The following is a 14,623-nucleotide window of genomic DNA, read 5'->3' on the forward strand; positions in this document are numbered from 1 at the left end:
ACGCTCAGCTCCGCAGGCATCCTGCACTCCAAATCACTCCGCCCTGAACAGCGAGTGCCCTCTGGAGGGTGCGCACTCCGGCCTTGCGCAGCTCACAGAGCACGCGAGTGAAGTGAACAAGCTGTGATTCGGGACCGAGCCACTGTGTGTGTGATCCCAGCGCACATCACTTACCACTTGCAAGTGGAAGGATGGCAAGCCGAAAGACAATCATAACTACACAATGGGCAGTATTTGCATCAGTATTTGCAGTATTTTCATACTTTTATACTCTTTAATGAAAGGTGATACAAGGCGGAAGTCCGCGCCGTTTTTCAGCAGTCGCGTCACATGACCAACGCCAGCGAATCAGGAAGGTGGATGTCACAGTGACGTTGTCCAATGAGATGCCAGCTAGAGCTCAGCACAGCGTATCCGCGTATTCTGAATGTTTACACAGCACCGGAGCTGACACGATCTGAATTGAATACGTGGACGCTGGCGGATTCCCGTTTCCCGGCGTTTCCAGGCGGTTTAATGTAAACGGACAGTGCATCCGCGAAGAAAACGAGACAGATAAGGTCTAATGTAAACGTAGCCATAGACACAGACAACCATTCACACTCACATTCACACCTACGATCAATTTAGAGTCACCAGTTAACCTAACCTGCATGTCTTTGGACTGTGGGGGAAACCGGAGCACCCAGAGGAAACCCACGCAGACACGGGGAGAACATGCAAACTCCGCACAGAAAGGCCCTCGCCGGCCACGGGGCTCGAACCCGGACCTTCTTGCTGTGAGGCGACAGCGCTAACCACTACACCATCGCGCTGCCCCTTCTGTAATATCTGTTTCATCTCATCTCATTATCTCTAGCCGCTTTATCCTTCTACAGGGTCGCAGGCAAGCTGGAGCCTATCCGAGCTGACTACGGGCGAAAGGCGGGGTACACCCTGGACAAGTCGCCAGGTCATCACAGGGCTGACACATAGACACAGACAACCATTCACACTCACATTCACACCTACGGTCAATTTAGAGTCACCAGTTAACCTAACCTGCATGTCTTTGGACTGTGGGGGAAACCGGAGCACCCGGAGGAAACCCACGCGGACACGGGGAGAACATGCAAACTCCGCACAGAAAGGCCCTCGCTGGCCACGGGGCTCGAACCCGGACCTTCTTGCTGTGAGGCAACAGCGCTAACCACTACACCACCGCGCCGCCCCTTCTGTAATATCTGTTTAAAAAAAAAAAAAACAGGCCATTCTGTGGCTGGGAAGTTATTTAATTTGAGGGGATTCCCTAGCAAATAATGCACATGAAAGTTCTGTTATTTGGCAATTGGGAAATGATTATAGATAGTGTTAAGCTGCATATTCTCCTGCCTTAACACCCTCTCTAAGCTTTCACTGATAGTTTGTTGATTTTGGCATCAAGCAGAAAGTCTGTCTAAAATGTGAACTATTACAAATACGACACCACTGATTAGTTTATTACATGCAATAATGTTGTCTTGGCATTTCATTAAGTAGAGTGTCTGGGTCTGAGATGTAATCTAATTACAAGTAGGGGCTAGGAAAGAGGAATCAAATATGACTAAAGAAACATTTCTATGAGCTTTCTACTGATTGGATTTTCCCCAGTAGACTAATAAAGACAGTCTTTTTTTTAAGTCTCTGGTAGAAGCCATTGACAAGAGGTTTAGCCAAAAAGAACATCTTTAAATTATTACATCATGAAATCCTCTAAGCTAAACTACTCGACCATTATTAATCTATATTTCCACAATCACTCATGATTATGAATTTTGACTGGAGTTCCACTGGTAACATTATTCTCAGTGCAAGACTAAACAAAATGAAATGAAATATAATGGAATAAAAAAAATCCATTAACTGTTAATTCTGATGTTTTTCTGGTGACTTATTTCATTATGGAGCCATTAAGTCATAAAGTTTCTTGTAGGCCAGCCAATGTGCCTCGCCTATTGAGCTGCTGGCCCCCTGCTGCCTAGATTTCTCTCCATGAATCCATGTAGCACATTAGCTCAGAGATGAGCTGTCAGCCAGCTGAAAACAAAGCAAGAGAATCAATTTGAAATGTGAATGTTATCAGGGCAAAGGCTCTGTCAGCTTTAACAGTAATGCTCACACATACACTTCGCAGCGCGGCCCATTAATTTGGCACTTCCAAGGGAAGAGCACCATGTCAAGAATCAAGACCAAAGACAGCTTCAGCCAAACCTACGTGATTAGAAACCTGTCAACATACAGTGATGAGACTGCATGGAGTAGATTAAGAAGTAACTCGATTGAATAGGTGGAGGTGATGCAGATATTATTGCTGATTTCAACAGGCAAAGATTGTCCATACACATTCAAAAGTAAACACAACTTCCCTAGTTCTTGTAGTTTCCACCACCTTTAGGGCTCAATCAAAAATAAAGAAATGGCAAAAGTGTTTGGAGAAAGGGCCATATTTAGTCCCAATTTCTGGTAACCCCACAATACTTGAGATCAAATTGCATAACTTAAAGGTTTCTTGTTGCTTCTACACAAACTTAATGCTACTTGTGTATATTCCGTGAACAATAAAAATAAGTTATGTAGGCAGCTGTTACTCCCAATATTTCTCAACATGTTTGTCTATCTCATAAGTTCATGCCAACAAAAATGATGTTACATTCACTTGCTCAAGTAAAGTAGTTAAGTTTGAATTCTTGAAAAATAGCCCAGTTATATAAAGGGCATACCGGTAAATGGAATGGGATAAGAACATGTCATTTCACAAATAGGTCAGTATATGCATATATACAGTGGTGCTTGAAAGTTTGTGAACCCTTTAGAATTTTCTATATTTCTGCATAAATATGACCTAAAACATCATCAGATTTTCACACAAGTCCTAAAAGTAGATAAAAAAGAACCTAGTTAAACAAATGAGACAAAAATATTATACCTTACTTGGTCTTTTATTTATTGAGGAAAATTATCCAATATTACATATCTGTGAGTGGCAAAAGTATGTGAACCTTTGCTTTCAGTATCTGGTGTGACCCCCTTGTACAGCAAATAACTGCATCTAAAAGTTTCCGGTAACTGTTGATCAGTCCTGCACACCGTCTTGGAGGAAATTTAGCCCATTCCTCCATACAGAACAGCTTCAAGTCTGGGATGTTGGTGGGTTTCCTCACATGAATTGCTCACTTCAGGTCCTTCCACAACATTTCAGTTGGATTAAGGTCAGGATTTTGACTTGGCCATTCCAAAACATTAACTTTATTCTTCTTTAACCATTCTTTGGTAGAACGACTTGTGTGCTTAGGGTCGTTGTCTTGCTGTGTGACCCACTTTCTCTTGAGATTCAGTTCATGGACAGATGTTCTGACATTTTGCTTTAGAATTCGCAGGTATAATTCAGAATTCATTGTTTTGTCAATGATGGCAAACCATCCTGGCCCCGATGCAGCAAAACAGGCCCAAACCATGATACTACCACCACCATGTTTCACAGATGGGATAAGTTTCTTATGCTGGAATGTAGTGTTTTCTTTTCTCCAAACATAACGCTTCTCATTTAAACCAAAAAGTTCTATTTTGGTCTCATCTGTCCACAAAACATTTTTCCAATAGCCTTCTGGCTTGTCCACGTGATCTTTAGCAAACTGCAGATGAGCAGCAATATTCTTTTTGGAGAGCAGTGGCTTTCTCCTTGCAACCCTGCCATGCACACCATTGTTGTTCAGTGTTCTCCTGATGGTGGACTCATGAACATTAACATTAGCCAATGTGAGAGGGGCCTTCAGTTGATTAGAAGTTACTCTGGGGTCCTTTGTAACCTCACCGACTATTACATGCCTTGCTCTTGGAGTGATCTTTGTTGGTCGACCACTCCTGGGGAGGGTAACAATGGTCTTGAATTTTCTCCATTTGTACACAATCTGTCTGACTGTGGATTGGTGGAGTCCAAACTCTTTATAGATGGTTTTCTAACATTTTCCAGCTTGATGAGCATCAGCAAAGCTTTTTCTGAGGTCCTCAGGAATCTCCTTTGTTCGTGCCATGATACACTTCCACAAACATGTGTTGTGAAGATCAGACTTTGATAGATCCCTGTTCTTTAAATAAAACAGGGTGCCCAATCACACCTGATTGTCATCCCATTGATTGAAAACACCTGACTCTAATTTCACCTTCAAATTAACTGCTAATCCTAGAGGTTTACATATTTTTGCCACTCACAGATATGTAATATTGGATCATTTTCCTCAATAAATAAATGACCAAGTATAATGTTTAACTGAGTTCTCTTTATCTACTTTTAGGACTTGTTTGAAAATCTGATGATGTTTTAGGTCATATTTATGCAGAAATATAGAAAATTCTAAAGAGTTCACAAACTTTCAAGCACCACTGTACCCCGCCTCTCACCCATAGTCAGCTGGGATAGGCTCCAGCTTGCCCACGACCCTACACAGGATAAGTGGTTGCAGATAATGGATGGATGGATGGTAATATTCAAAATATGTTCGACTAAAATTAGCTGGGTAAATCCTTGAAATGAAGAGTTCATTTTCATGTTGCTGCACTGAGCATAATTTTGCTTTGCCTTGGTTGTAACCTTATGTACCATATGCACCATACTGAATAAGAATAGTAATTGAGGTCCTACATAGAGTCACTCATCAAAGCTGATATTTCATCCCAGTGAAATCAAGTGAACATCACCTGTTGATACCACCCCTGTATGGTACTAAGCCTAAACCCAGAAACACCCAATGAGCAGCCCAGCTTTATTCTCTGTACATTATTCTCCTAGATTCCCTCGCTACCTTTATGGAAGAAATGAACATGCACACATGCTAGCTGGCCAAAAGTATGTAGACACATGACAATCACAGCCATATGTGGGCCTTCCTGGTGCTACAAAGTTGGATGGACATACTTGTGTACAATGTCTTTGTGCTCTGCAGCATTAGACTTTTCCTTCATTGGAACGAAGGGGCCCAAGCCTGTTCCACTATGACAATGCCCCTTTGCAGAAAGTGAGGTCCATAAAGACATGGTTTGCCGAGGTTTATATGGAAGAACTTGAGTTTCCTGCACAGAGCTCTGATCTCAACTCCACTCAACACCTTTGGGTTGAACTGGAAAACCAATTACACACCAAGCCTCCTTGCCCACAATCAGTGCCTGACCTCACTAATGCTCTTGTGGTTGAATGAGCCCATCCCTACAGCTACATTCCAGAATGTAATGGTAAGCCTTGGAAGCAGCCTTGGAGAGTGGAGGTACTTATAGTAGCAAAGTGGCAATCAGCTCACTATTAGGTAATGCCCATGGGTTTAGAAAAGGATGTTCAAAAACATATCTGGTTGTGATGGTTATATGACATACTTTTGGCCATATATTCCACAACCCCGATTCCAAAAAAGTTGGGACAAAGTACAAATTGTAAATAAAAATGGAATGCAATGATGTTGAAGTTTCAAAATTCCATATTTTATTCAGAATAGAACATAGATGACATATCAAATGTTTAAACTGAGAAAATGTATCATTTAAAGAGAAAAATTAGGTGATTTTAAATTTCATGACAACAACACATCTCAAAAAAGTTGGGACAAGGCCATGTTTACCACTGTGAGACATCCCCTTTTCTCTTTACAACAGTCTGTAAACGTCTGGGGACTGAGGAGACAAGTTGCTCTAGTTTAGGGATAGGAATGTTAACCCATTCTTGTCTAATGTAGGATTCTAGTTGCTCAACTGTCTTGGGTCTTTTTTGTCGTATCTTCCGTTTTATGATGCGCCAAATGTTTTCTATGGGTGAAAGATCTGGACTGCAGGCTGGCCAGTTCAGTACCCAGACCCTTCTTCTATGCAGCCATGATGCTGTAATTGATGTAGTATGTGGTTTGGCATTGTCATGTTGGAAAATGCAAGGTCTTCCCTGAAAGAGACGTCGTCTGGATGGGAGCATATGTTGCTCTAGAACCTGGATATACCTTTCAGCATTGATGGTGTCTTTCCAGATGTGTAAGCTGCCCATGCCACACGCACTAATGCAACCCCATACCATCAGAGATGCAGGCTTCTGAACTGAGCGCTGATAACAACTTGGGTTGTCCTTCTCCTCTTTAGTCCGAATGACATGGCGTCCCTGATTTCCATAAAGAACTTCAAATTTTGATTCGTCTGACCACAGAACAGTTTTCCACTTTGCCACAGTCCATTTTAAATGAGCCTTAGCCCAGAGAAGACGTCTGCGCTTCTGGATCATGTTTAGATACGGCTTCTTTGAACTATAGAGTTTTATCTGGCAACGGTGGATGGCACGGTGAATTGTGTTCACAGATAATGTTCTCTGGAAATATTCCTGAGCCCATTTTGTGACTTCCAATATGGAAGCATGCCTGTATATGATGCAGTGCCGTCCAAGGGCCCGAAGATCACGGGCACCCAGTATGGTTTTCCAGCCTTGACCCTTACGCACAGAGATTCTTCCAGATTCTCTGAATCTTTTGATCAGTGGCGGCTGCTGGTTTTTAAAACAGGGGAAGCCCATTTTACGCATTCATCGTAAAACCTGTAGGCCGGATATAAAAGCATAGAAAGGTGTGCCCCATTAGCATAGTGAACTAGACAACCCCACCTAGTGGCAGAAAGTATTTTTGCTTGTACATTTCATGTTATAGTCTGGCTTGCCAGGCTAGTGCCTCATATCCTTAATCAAAAATATCAAACATCCAAAAATCACTGGCTATTCAACGAAGAGCCTTGAACATCATACCCTGATATGCAACACAGAGTCTTTAACACAACACCCAGCTGTGCAACACATCCTTGAACATCTTCTGCAACACAGTCTGGAAATTCATAACCAGGTAGGCTATGCAACACACAGAACCTTGAATATTATACCCAGGTATAACCTATAACACAGAGCCCACCATTCTCTTAACATTACTGAACAATATACACACTTCAGATTCATTAACATTATATGATGCACACTATTTATACGAGCACCTTCATCGATGGCATGTTCCACCCTGACCCTCCCCAGACAGCTAAGTCTTGTACATGAAGTGACATGCTCATTGCTCGTTTCATGCCTTTTGCAAGCCCTTTTGAAATTCACCAGGTCCCCAAACCCATCTTTTGACCAAACTAAATTTCCCTGAGAGGGCTTCATCAAAAGACATGGCCAACAGTACATTTTATTAGTCACAGGAGACCCAGTCAACCAGTTCACATTTTCATACCAAGACACCTGAAAAGACCTGTTATGACCTGCTGATTTTTGAATGAGATTAAGCTTGGGCTTTGGTCTGCCTTGCTCTTTAATTCTCACTTTCTCCTCATATGGCAGAGTGTCAAAACGTTTTGACAAAAGCATGTCCACGACGTTTGCCATTATAGCAGATAGATACCAGCTGTTAGCAGCTAGCACTGCAGATCCCAATAAGGCTCAAGCTAGCCTACAACCACGTTGATTGAACTACAAATGAAATAAATGAGTGAATTCACGAATGATCAAACTGATAGAATGGATGAAAGTTAACGGAGCACAACGAGTAATATTTACATTTATTTACAGAGTAATGTACAGAGACATCAATGAGAAGAAACGTTTATATGAAAAGAAATTCGGACAGCACTTTGGCACATGACTACACTTTCTCGACATCCGCTAGGGACTGACTGATCATGCTTACCGTGTTCCTCGCCGATGCCGAAGTACAGCGACCGCCCTCCTCATGTCTTTCAAACACCACCTCCAATAATCCTTTATCGGCCCGGCTTCTTGGCCCTCCCATGTCCCGTTTACCACCAGAGATACCCGGCTTCCCTGGAAGTGACGATTTTGTCGATTTTAACCAATAACAACTAGCCGAAATTGGCTGTTCAGAGCCGTCTCGTAGACTGCAACGGATACCTGGCTGCCAGTCCATAGAGCCCATTGAAATAAGAAAGGTTACATCCTGGCAGCAAAGGTGATTCTCGTAGCGAACTGCAAGTTCGTCAGACATCACTCAAATAAGTTACAGGATGACATAGGGATAGTTATGAACGTAAATACAATCTTGGGCATATATTATGTTATGCAAGTTATTGTTTTAATGAGAATTCAACGTCGTAGACGCCACAGTTTGGGGAGAGAATTTTAGGGGAAGTTCAGCTTCCCTTGTTGTCTCTGAGAAATCGCCCCTGCTTTTGATGATACTGTATTATGCACTGTAGATGATGTTATGTTCAAGCTCTTTGCAATTTTACACTGTTGAACTACTTTCTGATATTGCTCCACTATTTGTTGGTGCAGAATTAGGGGGATTGGTGATCCTCTTCCCATCTTTACTTCTGAGAGCCGCTGCCACTCCAAGATGCTCTTTTTATACCCAGTCATGTTAATGACCTATTCCCAATTGACCTAATGAGTTGCAATTTGGTCCTCCAGCTGTTCCTTTTTTGTACCTTTAACTTTTCCAGCCTCTTATTGCCCCTGTCCCAACTTTTTTGAGATGTGTTGCTGTCATGAAATTTCAAATGAGCCAATATTTGGCATGAAATTTCAAAATGTCTCACTTTCGACATTTGATATGTTGTCTATGTTCTATTATGAATACAATATCAGTTTTTGAGATTTGTAAATTATTGCATTCCATTTTTATTTACAATTTGTACTTTGTCCCAACTTTTTTGGAATCGGGGTTGTACAGTATGTGCGCGCGCGTGTGTGTGTGTGTGTGTGTGTGTGTGTGTGTGTGTGTGTGTGAGTACAGTGCCTCCAGAAAGTATTCATCCCTAGTGATTATTTCTCTTTAGCAAGTACCACAACATCAAATTTAAGTAGATTAGAATAGGACTTTTTGCTGCACATTTTGAAGGGACTCTCAACAGAAAAAGTGATGTCTTCAGACCAAATACCAAATAAAGGTCTACCAATTAAAAAGTCTAAAAACTGCTTAATTGACAAGTTTTCACCCCACTATCTTTTGTTAATCTGAACTAGGACTAATTTTCTTGAGCGCCCACACTAAATATGTTAAACAGGCTACATCTGTATTGATTTTCAATCCACCTGTGTCCAGTTGTATTCTTGCCCTGACTATGGGAGGTCTCACAGCTGAAACAGAAGATTGCTGTTATGAAAACCAAGAAACTGCAGTGGAAGCTTCAAGATGAAGTCTTTAGGAGGAAAAAAAAAAGATGGGGAATTGGGGGGCAAGTCAAAGCCCAGACTTTAATACAATTGAAACTTTGTGACACAGCCTGGAAATTGCTGTCTGCCAATATTCTCTGCTTCGTTTGAAGTGAAGAAAATGCCAAAAATCAAAATGTGCAAAGCTCAGAGATATATCTGAGATAACTCTAATCTATAATTGCTGCAAAGAGACAAGCAAAAGTTTACAAGTTTATCCATGTAATAAATAGAGGATATTACATGGCTGCATGAAGATATGAAGTTTATCTCTGAGTGGTGAATACATTTCATGAGTGAGCAAAGCGAATGAGTGAAATATTTTTCAACATGAGAAGATAAACTTCATATCTTCGTGCCACTGTGTAATGTTCTTTATATTATATAGACACACCCACAAAAATACGTAAGTTAATCAAAAGAATTTTAAATTTGAACTGGTTCGCCATTTTGACAACGCGCATCCAGTCAGTGGGAAAACACTGGGAGTGATGTCATCGGAGTGAAATATTGGAAGTTATTATACATACAAGCCACTTTTTCTATGGAATAAAAACATGTATTCTATTCCCTTCTAGTGGGTTTATTGATGGCATGCAGTATTGTTATCCTATAGCTTATCCTCCATGTATTACGCCACTCTCCCCAATGGAGAATGAGTATGCAATATTGTTATAATATTGCATGTTGTCAAGACAACACAACGTCACACGTCGGAGCTCATGCGAAGATCCAATGACAAAACTTTTCTGCTGCACATGCATACAATCATTTCTTTGTTGGCCTGGAAAAAGAGAAGATGGGGTTAATTCAGTGCTTGGTTTAAGCACTAAATAAATAAGCTAAAAGTAAAGACGTGCTGAACACCCAAAAGGCTATCAAAACTTCATTATATATTCTTCAAGCATATTTACAAGAGAAAAACATACAACCGGACATCAAAAAACTGGAAAAGAGACACGTTGGAGACATAAAACTTCCATGCTAGTGAGTGACTGTGACAGTTTGTACACAAACACAGCCACAAGGTTTGTTTTGTTAAAAATGGAAGATTTAAAGAGAAAGACGCGCTGAACATCCGAAAGGCTACCAAAACTTCACTGGATATTCTTCAAACATATTTACAAGAGAAAAACATACAAACAGACATTGAAAAATTGGAAAAGAGAGCAATATCGGAAATGTTGTCAAAGTTCTACTTGGAGATGAAGAAAAGTGATGGAGACTTTTACAAGAGGACTTCACTCGTGGACTTCACTCAGCAAAGCCCCTTTGTTTTGAGCAACTACAATGTAACAATTAACTACTACCAAAAGTAACTTCGAACTTGAACTGTCAACCTGGATATAGCTTGTATAGAAGTTGGGTAGTTGTTCAGGATTTTTGGACTTGTGCCATTTTTATTGTTAGAACTTTGACTTTGTACATGTACATTGGATTGACAGAACATTGAATTACATTCATCAGAATCAGCATTCAGTATTGGCAAGTTCTTAACTTTTTGTAAAATCTATAATTGTTCCATTGAATGTGTATGTGTAATAATAACATTGGCTGTTTTTTTTGTGGCATATCAGATATGTTCCATTCAGCTAGCATGATATTGAACTTGTATTTGACTCATTCAGTATCATGCTAGCTGAATGGAATATATTTAATATGCCACTCAAAGCCAGACAATATTATTTAAATATGTCACTCAGATCTGCTGTCAGTCCTGCGCGCTGTGGCACATGCACCTGAAGAACTATCAGGCATGCCCCAGGCTGTGTGTGTGTCGAACGGACCCTTGCATGCACACTATTAATGACATACACCTGAACATGAGGAGCTATATGTGCACCTATATAAAGACTGTTTAGATGCACTATTGGTGTGGCACAGTGGTGTAAGTGGTTAGCATTGTTGCCTCACAGCAAAAAGGTCCTGGGTTCGAGCCTAGCAGCCGATGGGGGCCTTTCTGTGTGGAGTTTGCATGTTGTCTGCATAGGTTTCCTCCAGGTGCTCCGGTTTCCCCCACAGTCCAAAGACATGCAGTTAGGTTAACATGGGAAGGCCTTGGGCTGAAGTGCCCAAGAGTGATGGCGTGCACGTACACAGCAGCTTTGCTCTCCTATGATGAACTATATTTCTTTGTGCAGTGACAATAAAGGCATTCTTCTTCTATTATGTTACATCAGTACACGTTACTGAGCCTTATTGCCTGTATCTGATTTCCTGGCTTCCTGATTTCTGTGCCTGTCCCTCATTCCTGTTTTCTCATTGCCAGTAATATCCTGTTTGCGCCTCGCCCGACCCTTTGCTTGTTTTACGTTTTGGATTTTGCCTGCCAATTTGGACTGTTTGCCTGTGTGTGTTTGCACTTTCTTATTAAATATAAGTCTGCACTTACATCTGCCTCCTACCTTGTACCTGACAGAATACTTCGCCAAACAATGGATATAGCAGAAGTATTCCAGTATGCCATTCCACGCTGCTTCTGGGTCTCCATATCTAAGCCCCTTACTTTTTATTTCCACCTGCGTATTGGGATGGAAGCCCCAGCACTGTACTATGGAATATATCCTCCTGGGGGATTCAGTCTGCAGTGTGGTATTTTCTACTCGGACCTCAAAGAACCCAAGCCACCAGAACCGATCTGGGCGAGGTTCAAGATCATGCTGATTGCTGGACGAGCTTCAAGATCATGCTGATTGCTGGACGAGCATGCCGATGAGTGGATTACCTAATCTGAGTAGAGCACCCGTGCCTGCGGAGCTCACAGACTTTCTTAGCCATGCTCCAGTTCATCTATGAATCTTTAGAAAAGGAGGACCCCATGAAAATTTTTTTGAGGGAGAGCTATCGTGCCTATGGCCGATTCAGTGGCAGCGGAGGAGCCCGTTACTCCAGAGCCCATCCTGGAGGCAGTCATTCCAGAGCTGGTTTCTCAGCCAGAGCCAGCACCTGAACCAATGCCTGAACCAGAGCCAGCATCAGAATCTATGCCTGAACCAGAACAAGCACCAGAACCAGTGCCAGAGTCGGAGTCAGTTCCAGTGTCAGCACCAGAGCCAGCTCCAGTGCCAGTGTCAGAGCTGGGTCCAGCTCCAGCGTCAGAGCCAGAGTCTGAGTCAGCACCTGAGTCTGAGTCAGCTCCAGTGCCAGAGCCAATGCCAGTGTCTGTTCCAATGCCAGAGCCAATGCCAGCATCAGAGCCAGCACTAGCTCCTGAACCAGTGCCAGAGTTGGAGTCAGAGTTAGTGCCAGTGTCTGCTCCAGAACCAGTGCCAGCACCAGAGTCAGAGTCAGCATCAGTGTCTACTCCAGAACCAGCACCAGAATTGGTGTCAGAGTCAGTGCCAGTGCCTGTTCCAGAACCAGTACCAGCTCCAGTCTGAGCCAATACCAGAACCTGAGCCTGTTCTAGAACCAGTATCTAAGGACGATGACACTGCCTCAGCTGGTAATGATGACATCTTTGTCCCGCCGCCACCCGGCCGTGAAGACGTCGTCATCCTGCCACCACCTGGCCATGAAGACATCGTCGTCCCGCTGCCGCCCAGCCATGAATATATTGTTGTCTTTCCGCTGCTGGGTCCTGACCAGAACCATAGCAATGTGCTGACAGAGCTCGAGCCTATGTCTGAGTCAAGTCCAGAGTCCAAGTCAAGTCCAGGGCCCAAGTAATCTTGAGAGCTTGAGCCCAAGTCCAGTCCAGAGCTCAAGTCATCTCCAGAGCTTGAGTCCAGCCCAGAGCTCGAGCACACTACCAGCCCTGAGTCCAAACCAGATCTAGAGCTCAAGCCTGAGTCATCTCCTGAGCTGGAGCCAGAGTCCAGCCCAGAGCTCGAATCATCCCCAGAGCCTGAGTTCAGTCCAGAGCTTGAGCCCGAGTCCAGTCCAGAGCTCAAGTCATCTCCAGAGCTCAAGTCCAGTCCAGAGCTTGAGTCCACTTTCAGTCCTGAATCCAAGCCAAGTCCAGAGTCCAAGTCAAGTCCTGAGTTTGAGCATGCTTCCTGCCTAGAGCCCAAGTCCAGTCCAGAGCCAGAGTCATCTCTACAGCTCGAGCTCAAGTCCAGTACAGAGCTTGAGCCCGAGTCCAGTCCAGAGCCAGAGTCATCTCCAGAGCTCAAGCCCAAGCCATCTCCAGAGTCCAAGACCAGTGCAAGTCAGGAGTTAAAGTTTTGTCCTGAGCCTGAACCTGAGCCCCACCGGAGCCAAGAAGCATGGATTGTCGCTCCCAGAGGGAGTTCTTTGGGGGTGGGGCAAGGGGTTTCTGCCAGTCCTGTGTGCTGTGCATATGTACCTGAAGAACTCTCAGGTGTGCCCAGGACTGTGCGTGTGTTGAGAGGACTCTTGCACGCATGCCGTTAACAACGCACACCTGAACATAATTAAGGAGCTATATGTGCACCTATATAAAAACTGTTTAGACACGCTATCGGTGTGAAGTATTATGCTATGTCAGTACGCATTACTAAGCCTTGTTGCCTGTATCTGATTTCCTAGTTTCCTGATTTCTGTGCCTGTCCCTCATTCCTGTTTTCTCATTGCCAGTGATATCCGGTTTGCACCTCGCCTGACCTTTTGCTTGTTTTACGTTTTGGATTTTGCTTGCTGATTTGGACTGTTTAACTGTGTGTGTTTGCACTTTCTTATTAAATATAACTCTGCACTTACATCCGCCTCCTACCTCGTACCTGACATCTGTGATGTATTTTGCATGAAAAATACAAGTTTTTCAACATGAGAAGATAAACTACATATCTTCAAACCAACGTGTAATTTTCTTTTTATTATATAGACACATTCACAAACAAAATGTACCCAAATTTATCAAAACAATTCATCAATAGCCTTACAATTGAGGATATTGAAAAATATGTCATGGTTGTCGTTCTCAATGTCCCGGATGTAGTTGATATGAAAAATGTGTGTGCATGGGTGCAAGTATAAAATTTTCAAAAACCTGAAAAGTCTGACAAAGTCAGATGTGCATGGTGCAGCCATGCAGGGGGTTTTACAAAGGGGGGGTAAGCCCCCATTAGGGCTTAAAAAAAAATTAAATTTCAAGTTAAAATGGTTGTCTGTCATGCAATTTCATGCAAACATTTATAATATTAATAGTTATATGATTTGCATATTCACATCAAATATTTAATACATTTCATCAATTCATCTGAAATAACAATATTTCAAGTACAAGGCTTGATATTTCAAAACATCTAGCAACTACTAATTTAAATGTTGAAACAACCATTTTTAATATGCTTTTGCTGTGATACCTTTTTTACAATATATACACAGCTTGAGTTAAAATAAGGGGCCACATGTCTTGATGTCCTCAGAAACTCCTGGATTTTAGCAAATAACAAGATTCAGCGCCCTGTGATGACCTGGCGACTTGTCCAGGGTGTACCCCGCCTTTCGCCCGTAGTCAGCTGGGATAGG

Source organism: Neoarius graeffei, chromosome 26 (genome assembly GCF_027579695.1).
Source record: "Neoarius graeffei isolate fNeoGra1 chromosome 26, fNeoGra1.pri, whole genome shotgun sequence".
Taxonomy (NCBI): domain Eukaryota; kingdom Metazoa; phylum Chordata; class Actinopteri; order Siluriformes; family Ariidae; genus Neoarius; species Neoarius graeffei.